At 38.7% G+C, this 16931-nt stretch overlaps 1 protein-coding gene across 13 annotated transcripts in view; it reads left to right on the top strand.

Annotated features, from left to right (window-relative positions):
• LOC140336854 (plasma membrane calcium-transporting ATPase 2) overlaps positions 1 to 16931 on the top strand; it is an 82278-nt gene that overhangs the window by 5744 nt on the left and 59603 nt on the right. The window contains exon 1 of one of the 13 annotated variants that reach the window (XM_072420248.1): positions 12991 to 13132. The exons of the other annotated variants lie outside the window; for them this stretch is intronic. The gene's annotated coding sequence lies outside the window, so the exon portion shown is untranslated. Of the gene's footprint in view, positions 1 to 12990; positions 13133 to 16931 lie in introns of those variants that run through there. 13 annotated transcript variants of the gene reach the window in all.

Raw genomic sequence — 16931 nt, forward strand, 5'->3', positions numbered from 1 at the left:
TCCTATAGAATGTATAGAGGGAGCTGTGTGTTATACCCTCATCCTATAGAATGTTTAGAAGGGGTTTTGTGTTATACCCTCATCCCATAAAATGTATGGAGTGGGCTGTGTAATTTACCCTTATCCTATAGAATGTATAGTGGAGTGTGTGTATTATTACCCTCATTCTTTAGAATGTAAAGAAGGGGCTGTGTGCTATAGTTTTTGTGTGTTTGGTGTGCAGTAGAAAGTAGCCTAATTGTTGCTCAGTATTGTTATAAAGCTGGGGGGTAATTTAGATTTCCCAGAACTCTGTCACATTATGTTACAGCCTGTTAAGCAGAAGTAGTTCAGATTTCCCTGCTGGTATTGGCTGAGGTTTGATTTTTGTGCTGTATGAATGTTGTTTTATTCTTTAGTAACCATTCTAGGTTTGTATATTATCCATGGAGGAATCTGACCACCATTTAGCAGCTGAAATCCCTAAAACAAACATGTCAGGCATTCCCTGGCTGGGGCCTTCTTGTGACGCTGCCACCGCCCACTTGCTTTATTTCATTAAAACTATAATCGTTTCAAGTAATGAGATTTTTTTTTCATTTTTTTATCTTTCTGTTCCCTCCAGCTTCAGTAAACCTGTGGTTCAGCTGTAAATCTTACTTAATGAGTTTGGCGACTTAATTTTCAGCCGGACATGAGTAGCTGTAATGTGTTGAGCAAAATGCTGATTTAACCCCTATTGGTAGTTAGTAGTGAGTGCTTGCATTTCCATTTTGCTGCCGTGTACATAATTACATCACAACAGAACATACATTGGAAATAGTTTCAATTTATTTTTTTATTCATCCATGGTGATTCCCTCTTTTATGTATCCCTTCCTTTTTTGCTTCACCTCTCCTCCTCTCTCTTTCTACTTTTCTGCACTCTTTCCCATCTCTCTCCTCTCCTTTTTTCCCTGTATTTCTTCTTCCCACCCTTCTTCATTAGGTGGATTTAGGAAAGGAATTGAGGCTGTTGCAAACTAGGCAAGCTGAATTATCGCTCTATAAGGAATAATTGCCTTAGCTTAGTAAATGTGAAAATTCACCTTGCGAACAATATCCAATATTGAGCAAGGAGAAAAAATATAAGTAAAAGGATTTTTGCTTTCAACTAATTAGGTGGCCAAAAAGATTCTCTCTCCTCCACTCCTCTCTGGTGTTGAATTTCTTAGGGAACCCTGTTTATTCACATAGTAAAGTGAGTTTGCAGCTTTAAAAGGATATTTCACTTTGTGTAGTAAATGAGATGAAGCTGATTTTAGCCATCCAAGACCATTTTAAAGATTTACTTGCACATGATTGGGTATTGTTTGTAAAGGGAACTACTATCACATATTATTTGCAAGATAATAATTTATCTTGGTGAGTGAACAACTTCAGTTCCTTTATGTAATCAGTCCCTTTGACTCTACACTTCTTTTTTCTTTCTTTACCCTTCAGCCCCCTTCCTGCTTCTCCTCTCCTGCGTTCTACCTCTCTCGGTCACACTTCACTTCTTCCTTTCCTCCAAGCCCTTTCTTCCCTCTCCTTTCTCAGTTTCTCCCTCTCTCTCTCTTTCTCAATCTTTTCACCTTCTCCTCTTTAGCTTCAACTTTTCACTGTACTCCCTCTGCCACCCCCTAATCCCCCTACCTTTTTTATCTCCACATTTGTGGATATCTCTATCTCTTTCTTTCTTGCTCTCCCCTCACCCTCACCTTTCCTAAAAGAATACAGGCTGTTTACATAGCAAAGTGAATTATCCCAATGTAATGGATATATCACTTAGCTTAGAAAGGCTGTGTACACACGTTAGACTTTTGTCATTAGAAAAGACTGAAAGATGCATGAACGAGCGCTGCACTCTCTCCCCTTCACTTGCATTGTGGTCGTTCGTTCTTTGTTATTCAAGGATCCACCAGGACAGATCCATGAACGACGTTGAATGGCTGCTGTACACACATCAGATTCTCGTCCGACGTGTGTACGTAGCTTAAATTAAGTCCTGATGACTTCTACCATCCAGTCATGTGCAAGGGAAAATTCACTTTTTTTTTTTAGAATTCCTTGCATGTGATTAGATTTTCACGACGTTGAAATATCCCTTATAGAGTGATAATTCACCTTGATAAATGATAAATCACCCCCCTTTTCTCTCTTTATATCAAATGTCATTGATGGATTCAAGTATCAGAGACGTTTCATAGTGCAGTATGTTCAGGCTTTATTATCGTTTGAAATGTGGATCCCGAGAGTAAAGAAATCATGTTTCCTAAGCTGTCCCTGGGTCGTGTACATGTGCGGTCATCCTGTCACCATCACTGTTCCAAAAAAACAATGTCATCATACCTTCTACTGAATAAAATGGACACAGTGGAAGAAATAAACTCCTTTCTGGACTCCCCTTTTATGCGTATGACAACTGAGGCTGCGGAATGTACTGATGTGACACTTTTATCCCAGGCTGCTTATACAGACAATTTGTCCAACATGCAGACATCTTACATATGACCACCACATATGACCAGCTAGCAGTCTGTTTGCTCCATATAACACCTTAGTCTGTAATAAAATATTCAGTGACATCTTGTTACTGTTGTTGTCATGGCAGTAATAGTTGTGTGCCCACATACAAATTTATACATTATTTGGTGTGACATTTAAAGTATGAGTTTAGAAAATTCTTAAAGAGAACATGATCAGGCTTATTCAAGAAGTGAAATATTTTAAATGAAATGATTATCATTGATTACTTATATTGAGAGATAATCATCATCTCAGGAGGAAATTGGTATACTAAAGCTGCGTACACACTTCCAATTTTTGTCGTTGGAAAGGATCTTTCACGATCCTTTCCAACGACAAGGGAGTGCACGATGCATGAACGGTGCTGTACATACAGCACCGTTCATGCTCTATGGAGAGGGGAGGGGGAGAGCGACGGAGCGGCACTCTGCTGCGCGCTCTCCCCTTCCCTTTCATTAGGATCGGCTGTCGTCCATCGTGCATGGATCCGGCAGGTCGGTCGTCCGGACGATGGACGACACCGACTGTACACACGGCAGATTTTCGCCCGATAATTGGCCGATGCCGATTATCGGGCGATAAAAATCTGACGTTTGTACGTAGCTTAAGCCTGACCCTTGCCTAATGTTAGTGTACAAATAAACATTTGTCATTGATTGTTGATAATCAGGTTTGAACATTTAGCATAAATTAATCTTTTCCCGGATTCCTCAGTATAGGCTGCGTAGGTAAGGGCCATATGGGCTGATTATACAGAATTCCCAGACTGACTGGCCATGCTAGGACTTGTAGTACATTAGCAGCCCTAATATCTCTGCTTCTGCAAGACTAGTCATATGATTTGTTAAGATATAATTGTATTTCCTTTTTAGAATCATATTCCATCACATTCCCTGTCTATGAAAGATAATAAATGCCAGTAATGATGTATTATATGTGGGGCAGATTCATTGGATGTGTAGAAGTTGGTGCTGAGAATGTGAACAACTACAAAGCTCCATGTAGGCCAAACCAGAGCCCAGGAAAGGTCCTTCAATTATCTATGCACTGCCAGAGCTTTACTGCTGTCATGGATATGCTTAGAGGAATGACAACACATCATAAATGTTTCCTTTTATAAAGGAGGCTTCCAGCTGCTGGTTTTAGAGTGGGTGGTTTGTTCTCCATAACACTTCAGCATTTCTTTCCTTCCTCTGTCCCCAGCTGGGAATTCTCTGATATGACAGCTATAGAAAGGTTGGAAAATAAAAACCATGCCATCAATATAAAGGGTAATGAACTACAAGAAGAAGTACAGACATCTGTCCAGGCCACTCCACTCCCTTCATGTAGTAATCTAATTCATGTTTGCTGTTGCCAAACACATCTTCCTGACTTTCTCATTTGTAAAGTTATAAAGAGTTAAAAAATGATGTCACTCATCAAACTTAGAAGTTTGAATATGTTTGAAGAGAAAGTTATACACAATGAGCTTGCTTTAATAAAGCTCTCTAAGACTGGACAAGATAGATTATCATGGTTCAACCTGTGTGATCCACCTGTTCCACATTCTAACGATTCTAGGCCTCATTGTGCTGTGTACCAGCCCCCCCCCCCCATCTTTTAGGAGGGTTTTATATGAAATGTGGATTAAAATTATTTCAAATTTGAAATTTAAAATATATTTTGACACAAATTAATGATGCAAATACAGTGATGCTGAGGAAATTCTGCTAAACTTTTCTAAGGAAACTCCCAACTTCCAGGGGATTCCTTCTCCTCCTGCTGCAATCACGCTAAATATATAAATGATATAATACACCTCATAATCACTTGGTTTAACCCTAAGAGTCTCTACTGACCCTATCTGGCATCTGAATTACCTGCATAGAGAATATTCTCCTTTACTTGGTACCTGGTATATACTACATATGGTTACATGGAAAGATGGCACAATACACACCTCTGCCAGACTTACCATTTTACTTCCTAATAACTTTAAAGCTGTTATTAACAGAGATGCTAAAAAGCATTCTTACAAATTTCAGCAGGAGAGTCCCTTCTTTTACATCTACAGTGTATGAATATTCTTGCTGCTGCACAGGGCTCTTCCAGGGTACAATATTGGTAACATTCCTAGATTGTAAACTCTTCTGGGCAGGCTCCTCTCTTCCTCCTGTGTCACTGTCTGTATGTCTCTGTCATTTGCAACCCCAAATCTAATTAATAATAATAATAATAATTAGTGTGTAATAGACGTTTTGTGTGTTTTTGAAAAAATGCTAGGCGATACTGTTCTCTTTTGGGTTTATAACTGACTGTCAATGGTGTATTTAGTTGGTGGTAGAGGTCTTCCTGGCTGAGTATTCATTTGATTGCAAATTAATTTTACACCCTGGTGTGCCAGACTAATGTAAGAAGTATGTAGCTGGCTCCATGTATATGCCATCTGGGATTTGTTCCAGATTCATACTCTACAGAGGTGAATTGGCAGCCTGCGGATTAGACCTCTGACTGGATAAAACAGTTTTCATGTTTGAAGACAGTTCTTATTAGTGGGTTACCTAAAGCCAAAAACTTTCTGTAATGCTGAAAACAATAAAATAGGTTATGTAATCCGATAATTCACATTTAATGTGTGCCGAAAACATTCCACAAGTTGTAAACATTCCTTAGTCCACACTCACCTTTCTATAAAGTGTAAACGGACCCTAGTCCACATCCATCACTTTGTTATAAAAAAACACCCCCAGTCCACCTTGTTACCTCTACAGTGTGTAAGCAGTCCAGATTTGCCCATCTACAAGGTCTAAACAGTCCACAGTCCATTCTGATCTCTTTGCATTATAACATTTCTCAGCCCACATTGATTCCTCTATAAGGTTTAAACAGTTTACAGTCCACACTGACTCCTCTACCAGACTGTCCTCCAGGCTCAATCATTCCTTTGCAACCTAAACAGTCCTCGGTTTCCTTAAAAGATATAAACACCCCAAGGCTTCAGTGATCTACCAGGAGTAAACGGTACACTGATTTCTCTACAGTCCCCCAAACGTGCACCAATCCTTCTTCTAGGGGCAATCCAATCTCAGGTTATATTAATCTCTCTATGGGGCCCACTAATACCTCTACAAGTGGTAGCGTCCTGTTGATATTGATAGTATAGTGTTAGCAATATGAAGTATGTGTAAGATACCAATTGTCTTCTGCTGCTATTGCTTACAGGTTGGATGAGATGTTTTCTCTGATGTGTATACTCTGATGGTATAGAGGCCACAGATGATTTCCTTCTTTAAATGCGATGACACTCGTTCACCTAATTTTAGAGTTTAAGAAAACAGCTTTGTTTCCCCGTAAACACAGTGGCATCACTTTCTGTCCTTACTGTGTCTTTTATAAACAGCTCAGTGATGGTGGTTGATAATAATGTGTATATAGAGTTTGTGCCCACAGATTATACTTGGCACACACTCTCATTACAATCAGTCTGTATAAGAGTTAAACAACATGAGTGATAACATACAATGTAGTCCCCTGTATCCATTCATAAGGAAAAGAAACTAGAAAACACACTTGAGAACTACTACGATACATGGTCCTACCCAAACTCTTCCCCTGATGTCCAGGGTGGGATTATTCTTTGTAGTAGTTTGTATGTGGCTTTCAATGCTTCCTTCCTTCCACATACAGTCCAGTATGTCCCATGTATTTATCAGAAACACAATATGGTGCCTCTGCTCTGTTTGGTCTATAGGTATCCTGCTTCTACATAAATCCATGGACAGAATGTGCTGTTTATTCATTAATGAGACACCCAGTGACCACATCCGCCCCTTTAGCCTGTGGTCTACCCATATTACCTCCCCATACTTAATCTCAAAATCATATTTTATGGTATAGTTTTGCTGTGAGGACATTCTCTTTTGCACCAAGTTCATTATGTTCATAGATTAATATATATCCATATGCATGTGGCCATTTTGTGTGGGGTTTCTGTTGGTTCTGCAAGACATTAAAACAATCCACATTTCTTCTCTTGTGACTCGCACTATGATCTGCTTAGTTCTTTTTAAAAGGATTACACTGAGTGAGATTAAGTCCCAGTACTTAGTGGACTAAGAGGTTTGTTAGTGTAACCACATATTAAAATTAGGGACAGAAGTCTTAAAGGAAAACTCTGGAATCATAAATGTGACAGGGAGACATGGATCTGTGTAATGATGTACATTTCTTTCTTCCCCAGCTAATACAAGCTCTCCTTAGTGGTCAATTCAAATATGGACATCATAATGGTAATTAAATATATAAACACCTAAATATACAGCATTTAAATCATTTCATCCCTGTGCATTAAACAGATGCAATGACAAGACCAGAGGTACAGAAAATAGGTGAATCCTTGTGGGAGGTTTTATGTAGGAGCTTTATATTTCTCCATTTCATGCAAGCTGTAGAGCAAAGGTTACATCCAGGAACCAGACTAAGACCACTGGGAAATATCTTTCTCTACTGTTAGTCCATGAGATGTGTCTAAAAATGGAGATGTCTGTGTGCGGACCAAATCCTGGATTCATGTAGTAGTTTTAAGTCTTTCCTTTTCTGTCCATGTTTCTGACCAATCATTTCCAGTTTAATTTTTTAAATCCCACAACAAGGCTTGTTTTCATAACTTAAAATAATAGATACATTGTAAGAGAACTAGTTTGTTATGTACATTTTGTTCATCAAAAAAGCTTAAAAGACATATAAGATTATTGTAAGTGGTAATTGCTATCTGTGTTCATTAGCATGAGGTCTGTTGAAGGAGTCCAATCATTACAACAATGAAATGCATAACTAAGACATGAAACATACTAAAAAGAATTGGTGAGAATCACAAAAAAAGGCTGAAATAACAAGGGATTTTACAGATAAAGCTCTCTGGACTTCTGCCATCCAATCCAAAAATATTGTTTTTTTTTTTTATTTTCTTTTAGGCTGGTTATTTTTTGCAAACTGAATTTCCACCAAATTCACTTAGCTAGATGAAGTATACTTTGCAAGTGCATATTTCACTTTGTTAAGTGAATAGCCTAAATTACTTTAGTAGATCAGCCCCTTAAATTGAATGCTCTTTCCAAATGCAGAAGTGAATTTTTCAAAATCTGGAACCTCAAGGTTAGGACTAAAAAAGCGTCATTATTTTTTACGTGTGTGTACTATTGCTCAATTCTGCTCAGTCAATTTGTGACCTAAAGAGGAAACTGATAATCAAGGAGATTTTTTTTCTTAGACAATCATCACTGAAGTGACCTTCTTGCTCTGGTGAAAGCTCCAAAATTTTGGATTACCTGTTTCTTTCTGATGCGGTCCCAATAGTTATCAGTACAAATAGAATGTGTAACTCCACTCAGTAGGGATACAAAGCCTTCACGGCTTCTTTCAAAGCTAGAGAGAAAAGCAGTTTTGGCTACACATCCAGAATAAATATTGCAAAAATCAGGATAGTAAAAAAGAATGTCCAGGACATTAGAACAATAATATTGGTTATTGATTGCCCCTTCATTTACTGTTTTAGTTTCTTCTGGTTATAGCCTCAACTGTGTCCAATTTCACTTACCTATACCAATTCAACCAAATGAAACTAAATTATCCAATACCCTACTGAATCAACATCCAGGTAAGTGTGTTTCATCATAAAACATTTTTTGATGTTGGTGAAATGCAGAGCAAAAGAAAGAACAAGAAACAACTTCAGCACAATTAATTCTATATGTAATTTTTTTTTGGACACTGTACATACTGATAATTATTCCTATAAAGGATTTTATTCATGGAGTGCAATTTAGGACAATATAAAGTCTCTTAAATATTATCTATAGAATAAAACCTAAATCACTTTATAGTTGCTTCAAAATCATTAAACAATGTAATGTAAAAATCCGTAATTAACTATTAGTAGTTCTTAGTAGTTATACTTCTCTCGTTAAACATCCCAATAGTTGGATAAGTGTTACGCCTGGTAATATTGGACAGAGTTTGAAGTATAACAACTTTAAACAATGCTTATATGTGCTTCACCTTCATGATATATGAAAATTACAGCCTTAGGCTTGTTTGTGTTTCCTCTGGCAATTGAGATGAAATGTTGGGTGCTCTGTGTGCTTTTAGCACATACCTGCAGGTGTAAGATTTCTGGCACAGGGTAAGTATAGAAAATGGGGATTATTTAGCTCTAGGCCCATTTGTAGAGTTATGTTTGGTGTTCATATAGGAGTATTGGGTTTGGGGTTCAGAGTTTACAGAATAGGTTTGGTGAAACATATTCATATATGAAGGTTAGATTTGGTGTTATAGAAGGAGTATTGAGTTTTGTATTCATGTAGGGGGGTTAGGTTTCCTGATAAGTGTTCATAGTGGGGGGTTTAGAATTCTTGTTAAGTGTCTAAGGATTAGGTTTAGTGTTAGATGTTTATGCAGAGGGTTAGATTTGGTATTAAATGTCCATGTTTTGGGTCTGTCACTGGTGGTCAGTGGGAATGTGCTGCTTCTCATTAACCTGTTTAGCGTTCCATTCCACAGCCACATAAAGAAGAGCTGATACCTTTCTAGGCCCAGACACATGGAAGAAGTCTCTCTTTATTCAGGAATCTGCATTGTCTACATACCCCGAAATTACTTCAAGAAGAGTCTGTGTATGACCTACAGTATATTGTCCAAGTAACAGTCACTGAATACATTTAGGAGGAATAAGATATTTTAACACAATACACCACTAATCCTATATTACCAATTACAAGCTCTGGAAAGTTAGACCTTTATATTACGTAATTGTATTTCCTCATCACTGACACCTGGAAGTGACTAAATCTAAAAGGATTCATACTGCGTGTCAGGGCTAACATTCAGGGCTTTAGTGAGACTGTTGCAATGAATGGGGGCAACTCTATAGTGAATCTTTCAGAGAACACTTTGGTCATTATACAGGAGATCTGATATGGACACAGGCATGGTTCAATTTGCATTTGACATTATTGTTAGGAGCTTTGCCCTTCCAACAGTATTGTCCAATAGTTTATTATGTTCTTGTTTTGTTTTATCTGAGTTTTCTTTTATCTCCTTCACTGACTGCAGCTTTTGAATCTTTAATATGAAGGCAAGTTGTATACAGTAACCAGTGAGATTTCCAATAGTATGCTTCACCATGTGTGGTGCTAGTTTCTGGTGTGGATTTAGTGATAAGAGCTGGTAGCAAAGTCTAGAGGACTCCTTCTTCTGTTACTAACTTTACAATGTGTTGGAGATTCTTTCCTATGGAAACATATGCTTTAATGTATAAACTGATATACAATTGAAGCATGATATTACTGGCTGCCAGGCTGAAATGTTCTATTGATAGCTGTGTTCAGATCTTTGACAGTAAGAGGAATCCTGCTGTCTAAATGGAAGGTGCCATTCCTGTTATTATGCCAAAATCAAAAAATTTTAACTTTTACAAGATGAGTCTGAGCTACTGTAAAGATACCATATCTACAAACCCTTGATAACTCTATACACCATACACCACATTCATACACCTGGTCTATATACAATACACCATGTTTATACACCTCCCTGCACTAGGCTTAATTTACTAACCAAGTTTAGGCTAAGTGTTTGGTAGCCCTTGCAGAGTAAGAAGGAAAAGTAGCAATAATGAAATTTTTTGGTGGGCTTTACACAGAGACTGTCACTTTACCCTAAACTGGGTCAAGGTAAGATCATATTTAACAATTTCTTTATAGAAATTCATAGGCCCAATAAAGACCTTCCCCACTGCCTCTGGAAACAATAAATTGAAGTGCAGTGTGTACAGCATTATTCCCTTACATGTAGATGGGAGGACAAGTGTGGGGAAACCTTTCCACCTTTATAGGATATAATGGTAGTTTTCCTTACTCAGTCATTTAATGATCCACCATGGCAGATAGCTAAATGACATCAGGGAACCATTCTACACATGCTAGATTTTTGCCCATGACTATCACCAGTGAACGCCAAAGTTGCTGCAAAGAGGCTATAGGAGCTGTAGCACTGCAGTGTAACTATAAAGAAAATCTCTGAAAAGTATTTCATTAAAAAAAGCCAAAGGTATATTATATACATTGCACAGGGCATGATATTCAGTTAGAGTTTACAATTACTTTAGGATAGGCTAGTTTATTCCAGTATGAATAGATCACCTTCCAATCACAAAGAAATGACTGTGGTTTGAGCATCAGCAGCACAAAGTGGTGAATTTCTCATCTCTTCAGATTAGCATGGCTTTGTGCAGATGTTATTATGATGCAGGTGGTGTGAAAGTGTTGCTGTACAATGGCAGATAAGTAGAAAATACATGGGAAATGGTAGCTTCATAAAAGGTACATAACAAACACATTTCCAGCTTACAGGTTCAGCTGCCTGGGGACAAGATGTGTATATTTCTTAGCTGTGAGTCCTCCTTAAATTCACAAGGGCCAGTAGTGTGGAGGCACTTCAGAAGAACTACAAAAAGGTGGTCATATACAGTATTACTATTAAGGTGTAGGCTCAGCATTCATTTGTCATCCAGGTGTTATTTATGTTAGTAGGTAAATGAACGCATTCGGCTACTAACAATCTGTGCATATATAATACCATATCTCTGAAATCGGTGACCATAATTCTCCTATAGAGGATTGTGCCAATTTGATGCTGGTACCATCGTGGATCTGTGGTTCTTATAGGGTACCCTATGCCGGACAAGTGCTGTGCAAAGAATTTAAAGATGAATAGGCTAGTACAGGTGTCGTGGAGAGCAATCACAAGCTTTGGCTGTTCCTTGTTATGATAACACAGTGCCTCAAAAAAACATCTGCTGCCCTCATCCATGTTGATGAGCTCCAGCTGGGGGGTCCACAGAAAATAGTACTCCTCTTTAATGTACAGGGCTGCATATTATGTTGGCGCTATATAAATACTCAGAACAGCGTTCAGTTGAATTGTGTTCAGAGATGTTTGTCCTGTTGGGATAGGTATTTGCTAACTTTCCTAGAACAATCCCCAGCCACTCTCTGAGGCTACTTGAACTGGCAGTAGGTATGCTGGCACTCCTTGGCACACCTTGTAAATAGACAGAGGCAAGATGGCGCCCCAGCACCAAGTACCCAATGGCATTGCAGCACATATTGTCATCAGGTGACCGTCTGAAATGCTTTATTGGGATCAGTGGTTGTTCCTAAACATCCCATAATGTTCTTTTTTCTTTTTCCATCTTCAAAGCATTTATAAGGTGGTGAAGGGTACTTGAGGTGTAGGGTACATGAGGTTTTGGGTATTTGAGGTGTAGAGTACTTGAGGTGTTGGGTACATGATGTGCAGGGTACATGAGGTGCAGGGTACATGAGGTGTGGGGTATTTGAGGTGTTGGGTACATGATGTGCAGGGTAGGGTACATGAGGTGTGGGGTATTTGAGGTGTTGGGTACATGATGTGCAGGGTACATGAGGTGTTGGGTACATGAGGTGCAGGGTACATGAGGTGTAAGGTACATGAGGTGTAGGGTACTTGAGGTGTAGGGTACATGAGGTGCAGGATACATGAGGTGTAGGGTACATGAGGTGCAGGGTACATGAGGTGTAGGGTACAGGAGGTGTAGGGTACATGATGTGCAGGGTACATGAGGTGCAGGGTACAGGAGGTGTAGGGTACATGAGATGTAAGGTACTTGAGGTGCACGGTACATGAGGTGTAAGGTACATGAGGTGTAGGGTACAGGAGATGCAGTGTACAGGAGGTGTAGGGTACATGAGGTGCAGGGTACATGAAGTGTCGGGTACAGGAGGTGCAGGGTACAGGAGGTGCAGGGTACATGAGGTTTAGGGTACAGGAGGTGCAGGGTACAGGAGGTGTAGGGTACAGGAGGTGCAGGGTACAGGAGGTGTAGGGTACATGAGGTAGAGGGTACTTAAGGTGCAAGGTACATGAGGTGTAGGGTACATGAGGTGTAGGGTACAGGAGGTGCAGGGTACATGAGGTGTAGGGTAGAGGAGGTGCAGGGTATAGGAGGTGTAGGGTACAGGTACATGAGGTGTAGGGTAGAGGAGGTGCAGGGTATAGGAGGTGTAGGGTACATGAGGTGTAGGGTACAGGAGGTGCAGGGTACATGAGGTGTAAGGTACTTAAGGTGCAAGGTACATGAGGTGTAGGGTACATGAACTTTTTGGCACCATGACCTCCATTGTCAGACCTTTTCCTTGGGGCTTTCCATGGATATTATTTAGGGATGGAAATGAGGCACAGCCCCAGTATACTTTACATCTATCTGCAGCTTTCTTCCTTGAACAGTGCCATCCATTGTACCTGATACATTTATCCCTTTGTGATTAGTTACAGATTGGCAGAGACACAGAGTGGCTTTAACTGTATTGTGAAATACACTCTACAAATGGCTCTGTGTAAATATTCTAAACTAACAAACATAAAACTTCATTGGTGTCAGTGTATGCCAAGTTGCCACATTTTGGATTGGGTCCCATGTGTGTTTCCTCATAGACATCCACCCAAGTTACAGCTCCTAAATGCAGATATCTCTGACAGTACTTTGTGTTTGGTGGTTTACATCCAGTTTTATTTCTACAATCAAGGGGGTAAGTGTGCAATAGACAGCCAATATTTGTGCTGCTTTGTAAACTGGGGAGATTATTGGTATTTTAATGCTCACTAATAGTCTAAATTCCAGGCAGGAGGCAGGGTAGTGGCACACAGGGTACAGACAGTATAATACACCAGGGATCTGGGGGATCACAAGACAATAAATGTTGATTTTTTCATGTTTTGGCAAGTAGCAATGTCCTGGGGGTTTTGTAGATTAGATAGTTGGATGGAATTAATTCTACTATCACTTTAAACACCAATGGCATGTTTGCATGCTTTTCTTTTGTCTTTTCTAAAATATTTTTTTATGATTCTTCACTGTGACAAATCCCTATGGCCCCTGTCACGTTCATTTACTTAACCATTTCCTGGTGTGATCTGCACAATTATAGGGTTGATTAAAACTCAAATATAGGGTTGATTAAAACTCTCCACTTAGTAAAATTAATTTTTACTTAGCAAGGGATGTTTTACACAATAAATAAGTGAGGTGAAGCTTTGCAGACTTTTGTCATTCAATTAAAGCACTTAATAACCAAAAATCATTTTTCATACTTGTTTTTACTTGATTGGATAATTTTTTCTAAGTGAATTTTCATTGAATTCACCATTCTGTATAAATTATTTCTTGTAATGATTTACTTTGGTATTTGAACAGTTAGTACTACAAAGTTAGGCGGCAGCTAACCCCACCATAAATGCAAAGTACAAATTTCTAGGTCTCAATGATAAATGTGGCTTCCAGTGGCCAAGCACCAAATTTCCAGGTTTATTTGATATTCTCAGTTATTTGCCGTTTCTTGTATATTTAACAAATGTCATATACAATGTCTCATCCATCTGCATGGACTAAGTTTGTCTGATATATATTTATATGGATATTTATTATGTTACATTTCCCTTCTCCTTATATCATATAAACTGAATATTTATACTTTTCAAACTCATTTAATGTTATTACCTCAAGTAGCAGGCAAGATCTGAAAATATTTCAAAATTGAATCAATCATAAATTACTAGTTATTGTAAATTTTCATCCTTTGCCATCCAAAAAAACATCTAGTGGTTACTCTTTTTTTAGTATTCTGCCTTTATGTGGGAGGTCATTTAATTATCGTTATCACGTCATGATCAGTATAATGGGTATGATCAATACATTGTTGGGCTGCATGGTTTGCTCAGTAGATAGCACCCTGGCCTTTGCAGCTCTAGGTCAAAGGCATGGAGTTTGTATGTTCTTCCCATGTTTGTGTAGGTTTTCTCCCACATCCCAAAACTATGCAGTTAGGTTTATTAGCTTTCCTCTGAATTGGCCTTGGGTGTGTTATTGGACCAGGAGGAGCAGCACCATGACCAGTGTCTTCTCTGGGTTGATGGGAAGGCCCCATGTTGTGTTGTATTGCTCTAGCATTCTTGGTCTTGAGATCACTCCAAAAGTAGAGATCCACATACTAAAAGAATTTCACCTGAAGGCCGTGGGAGTCTGTCCTGGCACTAAGGATTTTTTTTCTACTGTCCCCATTTTTATGTAATTCACCTGAAATGAATGTTTTTTTAAATGTAACAATGACTGTTTTGTTATTGGTAATATTATTGATTCATATAGCGCCATCATTTTCTATGGCCCTGTACACTAGGCAATACAAAGCACAGATAAAATATTTGATACAACCAAACAGATAGACTTGTACATTACTAAGCAACCAATTGTATTGTACATAAAGGTAGGTTAAACGGTATGCATACATAGCAGCCATGGAAACACTATAAGAGAGAGCCCGGCCTTCCCCTGATTACAATCTAAGGGGACTGCTTTAAAATGTCATTTGAAAATTTTTATCCAACCTCTAATTATTTTCATAAAGAGGAAAAAATCATGAAATAAAATAAGCTCCAATCATTTTTTACATGTCAGTTCTTCCAGATTTATTTTAGGGTGGGGGGGGGGGGTGACAGAGCTGTGTCTATTTACCTGTGTATTTAGGCTAATAGGGAAAAAAGGTTGGAAAGTAAATAAGGTTCTGGATCTTCATGTCTGTGTAGAAATAGACAGACAGCAGCACTGACTTTGCTGGATACCAAGCCGTAGAGAAAGCAAAAAGAATTGTCAATGGACAAAAACGTTGGTAAATCAGAAAATGAAGAAACAACATTATCCCATGTTTTGGAAATGCTTTGCAGTAGTGTTAAAGCTTTGATAGAAAAGTGGAAAATTAGGGGTTCCCTTGTCACCCATCCAGGATGACCAACCAAGATTTCAGCCACAGCTGCTAGAAAAAAAGATCAAGCTGCAAAGAAAAGTCCACAGGCCACTTGAGCTGAAATACAGGCTTCTCTGAAAACATGTAGTCTGGTTGTTTCAGGATAAGAAGGTGCCTGAATCAAAATTGAGTGCCAATGCCACAAAACATAAGACAAACAGTGTCTAGAGAAGCCTCAAAACTTCTGGAACAAAGTCATTTGGAGTGTTGGGACTATAATTGATCTTTAAGTGGGTCAACCATACATTTTTGGTTAGAAAGGATGCAAAAAGGGCTATGATGAAAGGTACATCATCCCTACTGTGAAGCATTGAGATGGATTTCTTCTGGGGTTGTGTGAGCTACAGTAGCACAATGAACTTAATGCAGTTTATCTAGCATTTTGTGCAAAAGGGATATGAGAGCATTTTATTTGCTCGGTAAGCATACACCATGCTGCTGGAGCAGGGTAAAAGAAAGTAAACCGTCTTCCATTTCTAAGTTTTTACATATCAAGATATACAATCTCACCTGGCCAGAGCAGGTTCCAAAATAGTTTCAGTCCAACCTGAAACAGCACACAACAGATCCTATCATGCCATTATTTACTTACAAAAACAGAAAAAGCCTCCTTTAGCATAAATGACTTGAACACATAATTTTATAGATAACTTTACCAGTTTTAACATAGTGGTTAAGGAATGTTTGTCCATTCTTCCTTACAACATTGCTTCAATTGGATTAATTTTTATTGCGGAAGGGACCAATGATATCTCTTCTGTAATAAAACATACTTACCTGCCTGTTCAAAAACGTTTTCTTTAAAGTACACAGTTGCGTATGCTTAATGTAATCCCGGCTTGACCATTTAAGATGGCCAGAGATTCAACATCAGAAGAGGACTGGAGGAAGATGGTTGCACTTATGACAGAGTAAGTGCAGAGAGGAACACTGGTTAGAAAAATGAAAACTCTTTTCCTATGTAGTTTTTTATTATGACATTTGCAAGGAAAACAATTAGGACACATATTACCATCACTACTTAACTATTGTCTGTGGGGGAAGTAAAGAGAGTATACAGTGCCAACATATACAGGAAGAAGACAGTCCTGTACATACCAGTCTTTTCTAGGCTATGCTCACAAATATTCCAAGAGAGAAAAAACAAATATCATTTTTTCATAGCATAGGAATAGTGTGTGTGTGCTTGTCCCACAGGGTTTATGACTTTATGGGAATATAATTTGTTAATTTGAATCAAACTCTGATTACATGCCAACAGGATGAACCTGGAAACCCAACTAAAGGATACCTGGCAGGAAGGAGAGGGAGGTAAACTTTTAGCACATGGTCCAGTGCAGTAAAGAACAAACTCTCTGCAGTCTAGGGTAAGATGATTATTCCTTGCAATAAGAGAATCTCTTTGTGCAGTAGAGGATAAGACAAACACTTCATGAAGTAGAGGATTGGTTGATCACTTTTTGCAGTTGAGGATTGGTTGATCACACCTTGCAATGGAGAATTGGTTGATCACTCCTTGCAGTGGAGGATT

Source organism: Pyxicephalus adspersus, chromosome 8, assembly GCF_032062135.1.
Source record: "Pyxicephalus adspersus chromosome 8, UCB_Pads_2.0, whole genome shotgun sequence".
Taxonomy (NCBI): domain Eukaryota; kingdom Metazoa; phylum Chordata; class Amphibia; order Anura; family Pyxicephalidae; genus Pyxicephalus; species Pyxicephalus adspersus.